This window comes from Vicugna pacos, chromosome 15 (genome assembly GCF_048564905.1).
Source record: "Vicugna pacos chromosome 15, VicPac4, whole genome shotgun sequence".
Classification (NCBI taxonomy): Eukaryota; Metazoa; Chordata; class Mammalia; order Artiodactyla; family Camelidae; genus Vicugna; species Vicugna pacos.
The window spans coordinates 55,868,760-55,880,069 of record NC_133001.1 but is presented as its reverse complement, the minus strand read 5'-3'; the positions used below and the strand labels follow the sequence as shown (position 1 = coordinate 55,880,069).

The 11,310-nt window shown below is 41.0% G+C and overlaps 1 long non-coding RNA gene across 1 annotated transcript; it reads left to right on the top strand.

Moving 5' to 3' along the window:
* The first annotated feature begins 1,566 nt into the window (after positions 1-1,566).
* Positions 1,567-10,993, top strand: LOC140685934 (uncharacterized). The gene is made up of 3 exons (XR_012059400.1): positions 1,567-1,699; positions 9,571-9,717; positions 10,228-10,993. It is a non-coding gene; the product is annotated as an uncharacterized lncRNA (long non-coding RNA).
* Positions 10,994-11,310: the final 317 nt, after the last annotated feature.

The following is an 11,310-nucleotide window of genomic DNA, read 5'->3' as shown; positions in this document are numbered from 1 at the left end:
TGCCAACGTGGAAGTGTTTCCTTCTGAAGTTTGCTCAGAAGGGAGAATACTTACTGAAAACAACACTCTTGACGAAGGCTTTTAGTGTGGAAGTGATTTTAGCAGATGCTGGGGAGGGACACGAAAGAAATCGAACTTTTGAAACGGGGCTCCCGAGAGCCCTTGTTTCCATTTTGAATGACAGGGGCTTCGGGGCTATTTCCCAACATGAGAGATGATGGAATGACTCGACAGACTGTTCTGCCCGTGAGTGATAACCCACAGTGACTCGTGCCAGCTGTCTGAGAGAGCACCTTGGAAGAGAAAATTCAAGACCGGCTCTTAGATAAGAACTGAACTCCTGATACTGAACCCAAAGTTTCAGAATAATAACTCTAAGAAGGTGCACCAGTATTTTTAGGGGACAAAGGAAGGAAAGTGAATCTGTGTACATGAATTTGTATTTAAATTCTGTCCTCTGTTAGAGAAAAGCCAGAGTTGGATAGTAGTTAAACTAACAATAACAGATTTTATTCAAGACTACCGCAGTAGGAGAAAGGGACCTAAGTCTAGAACTCGGTTCTGGATACTGCATAGGCAAGTGGGGATTCACAGCGAAGGAGCAGGGTAGGGGTCAGCGGATTCACAATGACCAGGAGGAAATGTCAGGACCAAGGGGGGATTCTGGCAACACTGACCTAGCAGGACTCTTCCTGAAGGCAGGCCTAGGGGACCAGGCATTACCTGGGGCGGGGCGGGGGGCGGGGATGGAGGGTGAGAAACCTGATCATATACCTGTGGTGATTAAATATCGAGGATGGGGCTCCTTTCTAAACTGACCGAGCAAGATTCTTGCTAACATGGGATAATAGGGAAATGAACACAGAAGCTGAAAAGTCAGGCCTATTTGAAATGTTCAGGGGAGCTTGAGTAGGTTTGGTCAAGGAGGGAATTCTTGTCACCTTTTCCAAAATGGATTTGATGCAGAGTGTCATAAAAATTATGACTCTAATAAAATCATTAACGTAACAACAAAAATAACATAGTCAAGTATTAGTGAGGGAAGATAAGAAAAAAATCATAATAGAAATCCTGGGCTGAGAAAATCTACGGCAAATGAGCACAAAACCAGCTCGAGTCTTGGAGGGGGAGACAGGGAGAGAAACACAATGTATTTTTTTATCACCTCACAAAATGAAACATTCCAGCTCATCATGAAACAAGCACTTGCTGGCTCTGGTGTCTGAGCCAAACTTCTCCAGTTGGCAGACATCGTGAGTAGCCTACTAGACCATGTCCTCCCAAAGAAGACACAGAAGTTCTAGTCATGGCTGTTTCTTATGTGGCCCTTTGATAACAGCTGAGGCATAATGTGAAGTTTTTCTCCTATGACGACAGTGCCAAGGAGATCCAAGCTGAGTCCACACTTTCCAGAGATCTGATCTGATGCAGGGTTAAAACGTGGAGAATGTTGAGGAACAAGGCCCTTCCAAATGCCATTTGTCTCAGCTGGACTCTTGATGTGAACTTGGAACAGTTCATTACTTCAGTCTAATGAGTAGCTGAAGGACATACCAATACTGCAGACGGAAGGGAGGCCAAGTGCCCTAGTTAACAGCCGTGAGGCGCCCTTTTAGGAACAGCGAGGAGCCTGTGTTGGATTCTCACCAGATGGAAGGCCACCCCCTCTACCCTGGAAGACGGATCATAGGACATAGAGGTACTTTAGTTATAAAGATGTGTTTAATTTTTCAAAATGCCTTTTTCCCCTGGAAGATTTGAAAGTCGATTTACATCAGAGTTGATTCAAATTAAATATCTCCGGAGATTATTTCCAATTTTTCCATCGTTACTTAAGGTGTTTCTTTCTGACACTTCCTTTCGTGTCTCATGTTAGCCTTTCTGCTAAGTGGTTTCATCTCCTTTACTTTTATAGTACGTTTCCTCCATAAGACACCTAAAACTATTTTCTTGTTAAAAATGGCACAGATAGCACATCAGAAAAAATATTCAACATGTATTTTAGAGATATTTGGTGATCGATGACACTTTTTGCACAGTGGGAATCGTGGCTTTACTGTGCCAACATGACTTCTACCCTGTTCCTCGCTCAGATACAGAAAGATAGTGCCCACAAAGACTTCACTGTCCCAAATGGTAGCCTTTATCCACATGTGGCCACTGAAATCCAAAGTAATTAAAATTAAAACTAAAACTTCAACCCTATTAAAAATTCAGTTGCATTAACCACCTTTAAAGTCCTCAGTAGCCACATGGGGCTGGTGGCTAGAGCACAGGACAGAGCAGAGACAGAGACAGCATTTTCATCATCACAGAAGATTCTATTGGACAGCACCGCTCTAAGAAAGAAAACGTACGGGCTATTAATACAAGAAGTGACCTCTGTAAAATCGTAGCTAAGAGGATTAGTGGAACTGGTGGCTATCAAAATGTACTAGAGCCCCAAAGAGAAAGGATTTTAGTCTAACCAGAAAAAAAGATTAAAACAGTAGTTAATTGGTTTGACACAACACTGTAAACTAACTATACTTCAATAAAAATATATTTAAAATTTTTATTGGGGGCTCAAGGTGGAAGTAATGCGCATTAATTACAAGGACTGTCGTCATAACAATCAAGGTCCAGGAGGAGGACAACCTTCTGACCAAAATGAAGTGTGATGGGAACGAACGCCAGAGCGGGGGTGTGATGGGAACAGACGCCCAGAGCGGGAGTGTGATGGTGGAGCTTTCTACTTACTGCACAAAACAAGTGTTCCATGGGCCAATCATTCCACAAAGTGTAGATTAAAATGTCTGAAGGATGTCTTTATTTTCAGGACTCCTCTGAGTCTCTTGCATCCTCATCATCTCTGAGATTTGGGTGGAGTCTTATTTGAACACAGAGTCTTTTGCTAACGTGTGTTGTGTTCTGGGGCAACCCTCTGGTGAGCCCCTTGCTGGGGACAGGCTCCTGCTTGCTCTCCCTGACATCACACAGGCTCACCATGGCCCCGCGCATCCCCAAATGTCTTTGTAGCTGAAGACACTCAGCACAAGCTCCAGGGACCTCGGTCAGTCCATGAAGTCTCCTCGGCTTGAAGGGTGCTCACCCATCTGTTTCTCACTCTGCTGTGACCTCGCTGCACATTCCTGTTCCACCTTCTAATGAACAGATGTGCCCACAAGTGGTGCCCCGTACAAGTGACAGTGCTGCCAAGAGTCATAGAAGCATTTCAAGCTGGACGTCAAAAAGCAAGTTTCACCCCAAGGAGAAAAAAATGGTGGTGAAAACCGTTGATGCTCAGCAAGTAAATGATGATGAGTGCAAGTCCTGTGAGTGCAAGGGTATCGCAAAGTGGCAGCAGCCTGGGAGCGTTGAGCGGTAGCCGGAAGTACCCACAGCGTGAACATGCCGTGATTTCTAAGAGTTTGAAGAGAACAAAAGAGCGGTTGCCAGTGCCCAGAGGCAGAGCCCAACCTCATAGGGCATGCGCACTACACACCCCGTGTGGCGCTGATTTGCTTACAGTGCCCACTGCCAGGAGGCATCCCCTGGGCTAAAGGTGGGTGGAATAGAAGAACTCTGATGAAGTAATTGCTCAATCTACTAAATAATTACCATGCGCTGGGAACTAGGTTAAGTACTCTTCAAGAACTATCTTGTTTAATCCTCATGACAACACTATGGGAAATTTTTATCTGATCCATTTTACAGAGAAGAAATTTGAGATTTAGCAAAAATCATTAATTTGACCATGGTCATGCCTGTAGTAAATTGTAGAGCTAGGAATCGGAGTTTGCCTTCAGAGTCTGAGCTCTTAGCAGCTTATATAGGTGAACTTTTTAGAGTTGTACCTCCTAACTTCCTTCATGTTATGGAGGTCCCATTGTGAAGGAAAAGCCCAGCTGGGCTAACAAGCTAAGTCACAAATCTAAGTGCAACAAGTGTCGGATTACTGATCTGAGTTCTGCTGGGCTAACTCATAAATCTGAAGTTTATTGTCAGTCTATTGGGCTAACGAGCTCAGTCACAAATCTAAGTGTGATTAGTGTCGGTTTACTGATATAAGTTCTGCCGGGCTAACTTGTAAATCTGAAGTTTAGTGTCAGTTTACTGGGCTAACAAGCTAACTCGTAAATCCAAGCTCAACAAGTGTCAGTACCGTGATCTGTTCCAAATTGATAAGCTCCAGTGTACTGATTCCTTGCTTTTTGTTGTTTGAACCTTATTGGCTAATAGCCCCATACTTGTAATTAACCCTATAAAACCTCATGTGCACGTCTTGGAGGTGCTCAGAGCTTCGGAGCAGAAGCCCCTCTGAGCCCGCTGGTGTAATACATCTGAGTACTCCAACCCTCCAAGTGGTGCTTGTTTCTTGGCTGGCCTGTCATTTCCATAACACCATGGCTATTGAAAATAGCATTTTAACACGCTATTTAAACTGGGTCATGGTGGGCATAGTGAGAAAGGTGTATCTGAGGAGACGGAGTTGGGAAAAGCAAAGTCACTGAGTCTGTTGTACTTTATCTGCCTTCTAAATTTGTGCGGTGGCTGGGAGCAGAAAGACCCTGGGGAGAAAGTGATGGGGGGTGCCCCACGTCTATTTTATCATATCCCATCTTCCCTCCATGACGTCTCCGTTTGAATGTCTCTCTGACACCTGAAACGTAACACTTTGAATATCAGCCTCTTCATCTTCCTCTTCAGATAGTTATACAAAACTCCCAATCCTCCACCGTCACACTCTTCAAGAAATTTTGTTACTATCTCAACTTTTTGACAACCCCTTGCAAATTCTCTGACCATCTATCACTTTCTCATCAATTCTTTTATCCTTAATATGTCTAAAAAATATTTCTCCTTTACCATTTCCTTTTCATCAGGCCTGACTAGAGGGGTATCAGTCTCGTCTTGAACATAAAATAAGAAAGCAAGCACATTTTATATGTTGACAGCAGGGACTTAGTATATCTCAGGACTGGCTTCTAGAAGCTGCTTATAGTTTTAATTACTCCCTAGAAGAACATCTTATTATCAAGTATTTCAAAGTCAAAGTCATCTATTTAGCATTTAGATAGATAAAGCCAGATGATTGCCCTTAATAGACCAACTTGTTCATGTCATCTGGAGATTGTTTTTTGAATAACTTATCTGGATCTTACCCAATGCAGTCTTACTCAAAGTTATTATTTTTATTATTTTTTTACAGAAGTGCTGCATTATATTAGAAGTTGGCATTATTTTTTTTTTACAATTGCAGTACCATCCGTTAAGAAGTTGGTATCTGATAATCAATTTCTTTCCTAACAATCTGTTAGGCGTCTCATGCTTTAGAGAGATAAACTTCGACTTCAATTTTGTGACAGTTTGAACATTTGAAGAGATTCAAAATAGAAGTGATTTTTAAGCATGTGATAAGGGAAATACTATTAAAGTACAGTTGCTTATTTCCCACATTTATTGGAATATTTATTGTTTTAAATGTTTGGGATTCAGCCATAAATAAAACAAAATTATTGCCCTTATAAAGCTTACACTTCAAAGAGAGGCTAATATTAACAATTTGCAAAGGTACATTTTAAATAATAAAGCCAAACATTTTTTTAAAATCCAGGAATTTTGTACCCAGTGGTGTGCGTCTGTTTAACAATTGGCGGAAAAATCAGAGACCTCACTTGCAGTGATTGCTGATTTCCGTGGTGTAAATACTCCCACTGTGGCCAGTTTCAGTTATCGAGATGTCACTGAATGCAGAGTTAGGAACACACGTGCAGACACAGCTCAGGCATTGGTGTGAGCCAACTCCAGCACGCCATTGAATCTGAATCAACTCTGTCATAATTTAGATTTTCACATCGCTCAAGAGAAAGTTAGCCTAAAGAAAATTAAAATTGCAGGGGAAAAAGCAAAAACACTCTAAAATATACAAAAATCCTACACATCAAATAGTGTGTAAAACAGAAAAACCTCTTTATTCTTTTAACATATGATATAAGGACTAATAACAAGTTCTATAAAGGCGCTATCAGTTTACAGTTTAAACCTTTATAACTGAGAAAAATGTTTTCAGACACCTTGTCTTCATTCTGAAAGCCTTCAAAATCATTCCTATCTAAATTTTGTAGTTAATTGCAACATTTTAGAAATACGTTTTCATCAGTGAAGAACAAGGAACATTTACTGAGTTCCTAATATGGTCTGGGTATTTTAATGCATTTTCTGTACAGGAAGTCTGCAAAGTAGCTATTATCCCATATTAAAGATGAAGAAACTGAGGCTCAGAGAGATCAATTTAGCTAACATCTCCCATTAGTAACCTCAATCTGGGATGTAAATCTATGTCTATCCAATTCTAACACCTGTGTTTTCTCGTAATGAATGCCCTTGGTTTATGAAGAGTTTCAAAATAAAATCTGATTTTCAGAAATGCTTGCTGTACTCATTAATTTCCTGGACATTCAGGGTTTAGGACTCTCCTCTAAGGTAGGAGTTAATTTTAAAGCAATAGAGTCAGGTCCCCTGGTATAGGATTATACACGAGCTGCCCCAGGAGCATCAAAGCATACCTCGCTAGGCCTGCAGGCAAGACCGCTGGTGTGTATTCATCTCACAATGGCTCCCAGGTTGTTAAATAGTCTACTTGGTGGACACGCAGGTGTGCGGGGTCAACCCTGGGCAGTAAAATACAAACACCTCTTCTTAATCCTGCACCGAAGTCGCTCAGGGCTTCCTGTGTGGCTGTCACAAGTGACATGGGGACTCTGACTCACTCTAGGGAACCCTCAAAAGCAACTGATACTTTAAACAGAGACAAAACAATAGAATTTTACAACTGGATAGGAATTTAGAGGTTATTTAGTTCAACCTCTCATGTCAAGACAAAGATACCAGCGCTCAGCAACTTTCCAAAAGCCGGACAAATAGTTTGCCACCCAACCCAGGTGCCACTGAGGTCTGATCCCAAGTCAGGCCACTTTCCCCCTCACCACGTGGCACTCGCTCCCTGAGGAGGAGACCAGCACGAGTGCTAGTCCCCGAGGAGGACACTTTTACTGAGCTGACACCGGGAGTGGAGCTGTAGAATGGCATGAAAAGCTCTCTGAAACCCGAAGCCTTCACAGCATAACTCGTAAAAACGCACAATCATGGTATTTGTACATTTTTACACAATCGAAATTTGCTTTACAGACATTATGCTTGCTACTACTACTAATGCCTTTAAGGGTTTATGGAATGTTGTAATTTGTGGAATACTTTTTCATGTATTATTGCATGATTATGAAATGATTAAGTAGCCAGGGCCTAGTATCCCCACTTTATTGATGAGGAAACTGAAGTTCAGAGAAATTCAGACGTCTTGCCGCATAGCAGGTGACCAAGATGGGACCAGAGCCTGTGTCTGCCTTGTGATCCAGTGCTCTTTTCTCATGGCATTTAGGAAGTGACATCAGAGTAGCGAACTTTGTTACACTCACTTTGAAGAAAAGTGAGGCACAGAGCTCTCATTTAGAGACTTTATCCAAGATGATATGTACCATCTGCAGCAGAGGTCTAAGAACTAAGCTTTTCCCAAGACAGTCTTCTTACTACAACAAAGGACTTGCCACACCTTTGTTACTCTTACGAACAGGACGCTGTTTATATATATACCAAAAACATGCAAGCCTCTCCAAATTTGGCAAATCTCATTCTGTGAGGCAATGCGACTGGAAAAATCAAAAATCTCACAAGCATCTGTGCTTCTGCCAAATTCAAATCACGTGCATCTGTGGCTTTTTCCACCCCTTGTGTAGTGAGTTTGAATCTTTTATGGACGGTGTATCCTCACAAGTAAGAGGTATGAGAGATTCTTTCTCTCATGAGCCTTCAATGAAATAATTATTTGGTAGTTAATAAGCAAAGCCTTTCCTGCCAACTTGGCATTGCACCAAGAAAAGAGCTGGGGAAAATGTCAAGATACAGTTCAGAGTTTGACCCTTGAAGTATGAATTATAAGAGATTGTGATTAAAAGAGAAACGTCTGTTTCCATGAGGGTGGGGCAGAATTCCCGTGTCTCTCTCGTGTCCGGAGAGATGAGATTCCAATTTTTACCTTCAGGACATCAGGGCGTAATGGAGGGAGGACTCCTGTAAGACAAACGGCCAGATAACCTTCTGCTCTTATTTACCTAGAGGAGGAGAATTTGCTTTACTGTCTGTGAACATATCAGAAATATTTTCTGTTGTAAATTTCCATGAATTCATTTATATCTTTTGGATTGTAAAATTTTCAAAGCAGAATTCGTTAATCTTGATGCAACTATTAAGGAATATATAGCCATTTATAAAATAGGTGGAAATGCAGAAAGACAAAAAAAAAAAGAAAGAAAGAAAAACAGCACCCAAAAGCATCTGATAGATTCTGAAGGATGTGATTGAAAGAATTGGATGGACATTTATGCTGTAGAGCACAGGGAACTATATTCAATATCTTGCAGTAGCTTATGGTGAAAAAGACTATGAAAACGAATATATGTACATCCACGTATGACTGAAGCATGCACTGTACACCAGAAATTGACACAAAACTGTAAATTGACTATACGTCAATTAAAAAAACACACAAAAATAACAACAACAACAAAAAAATTGGATAGATAATCTTTCTTTCTGCTTCCATATTTTTGGGGGATGCCATTTTCCCTGGGCCAGTTATATTATGGAAGTAATGCTAGTCAGCTTCCAAATCCAAGTTGTGTTGCTTCTGCCAAATAGTATCTCAACCTGTTTCAAAAAACAAATAAACAAACAAACAAAAAAAACCTGTTTCAGAACCCTGGCTACAAAACATGTAAAGTGTTTACTTCATGGCTCAAGTTATTTTAAGGGCCTTCTTATATAAAATTTAGTTTTTAAACTATATAATTTTGTTTTAAGAATATAATATTGCCTTTGGACACTCTCCCCATAAAGGACACAGGATCGCTAGAGACACGTTGAGTAAGTAACTCAGGAAAAGGTTATCATAGATCTCCCTGCTTGCTTGGGAAAAAGCTGAAAAAAATCACTTTTACTTGTATGAGCCTGAAGGTCTAAAACACTTCTTCACACTAAAACTCTGCCAGTAGCAAGGGGACCACAGACTCACTAAGCACATGAGGTTCTGTCAGTGAGGCACGCAGACATTAGACATGAAATGCATATACAGGGCTGAGCAATGGAGATTCTTTCTCTCGCGAGCCTTCTGATGACGTAATTACTTAAGTAAGTAATTGGAGACATTTAATTCATGGTTCAAATTGATGATCTACAAAGACTCATTATGCTACTTCCTGGAATACTTGGAGAAAAACTATTATGCCAAGCAAAATAATTTAAAAACCTGTATAGGAAGCTGGCGTTTGAATTGATTCTGCACGCCAGAACGCAAGAAAACACATCTGCTCATTTACAAGCTTTCTGTTGAATTATGTAGCCTCTTCCTCTTGCCAACCTGCTTGTTTGCCAAGTTTTATCGATTACTTGGGACAGTGATTTTGAACTCCGGTTTTTGAGGTTTTTCTATCTTTACATACTACCTGACTTTCCAAGAATTTCTTTATGTCTCAGGTGTCATCAGATTTCAGGAGTCTGTGTGAGAATGAAAAGACCCAGAAAGATACATCTCTGGCTGCTGCAATATGGAACTCTTTCCAGGATCACTGCAAATCCAGTGGCATTCCACCTGCAGAACAGAGCGATTTCTCTCCAAGAAAGGTTTGTGAAATGTGCTAGACGGCTCTCCCGGGAGGATGAAACCCTGTATTTACTCATCATCCTGGTTGTGTGACTGTCACTTACGATAACACAGCCTGAGAAGAAACAGCAGAAAGAGTTACAGCTCTTTGTGCACTGACTTCCTTCTCCTGGGCCCGTGTTCTCTTCTGCTGGTCTTCCTACTTTGGGACACAGTAGAAACTAATTCAATAAGGAATTTCTTGTCTTAAGGTGACAAAGATATTCCCACCTCCTTCTTAACTGCATTTAAAGTCGGGAGCATAGCCACGCTGAAGGGGAGGGGAATGAACTCATGTCTATGTTTTAACAAACGTCTTTATTGAGATATAACTCACTTATCATAAAACTCACCCCCCTCCACCCAGAATTGTTTGAACACAGTGTTTTTACTATAAAGACAGAACCAATTGCCAACAAATTTCTATTTCTAGTAAGGTTTGTTTCAGCAGTGATGTAAGAAATTCTGAAACAACTTTCTGCATATTGTAGGCGAACAAATGCGAATGCGTATGGATAATGTTGATTCAAACATGGAATGGCAGCGGCTCCGAAGACCGCCTCCAGCTGGACTAGAATGGGAGGCATCGGCATGACCCCACGGTCTTCCAAGATGGAGATGCAGTCATGTTTGTGCGTATGTGTGTGAATTCTCTAGTTTCGTCTGCTGAAAGGGCCTGGGAACAATGACGCCCCCAAAAGCAGTGAACACACCTCGTGCCCAGATGTTGGGTCCTAAATACTGTTTTTTACCCAAAAGAACCAGAGCTTCTTGGAAAAAAACAAAAGGCTGATAACAAGGCTGAGACAAGGAAAGTCCACGATGAACTTGAAATTCAGCTTTGTTAGGCTATAGAATGAAGACGTGCTCAGATGTGAGGGGGCCATGCTGAAGGGACATGAGAGCCAGCATGCTGGGGCTCCCACCGACCGAGAGCTGGGGAAGGCGAGCATGAAGACCAACAATAACAACAATGAATGACAGCCCTCTGAGGAAAGGCAGAGCCCATTAGTTCATACGGATTAAATAACAATCAAATAAGCACATAAGAGAAAAGGGAAAGGTCTTCTAATGAAACTAGTAAATTTAGGGAGAATGGTAGACTTGAAAAAATACCATTTTGCTAATGCCATGTGCAGCAACATGGATAGACCTGGAGATTGTCATTCTAAGTGAAGTAAGCCAGAAAGAGAAAGAAAAATACCATATGAGATCACCTATATGTGGAATCAAAAAAAAAAAAAAAAAAGACACAAATGAACTTACTTACAAAACAGAGACAGGTTCACAGACATAGAAAACAAACTTGTGGTTACCAAAAAGGAAAGGGGATGGGAAGGAATAAACTGGGAATTCGAGATTTGCAGATACACACTACTATATATAAAATCAATAAACAACAAGTTTCTACTGTAGAGCACAGGGAACTCTATTCAGTATCTTGTAGGAACCTATAATGAAAAAGAACATGAAAAGACATACATGCAGGACTGAAACATTATGCTGTACAACAGAAATTGACACAACATTGTAAGCTGACTATACTTTAAAAAAGACAAGAAAAAGGGAAAAAA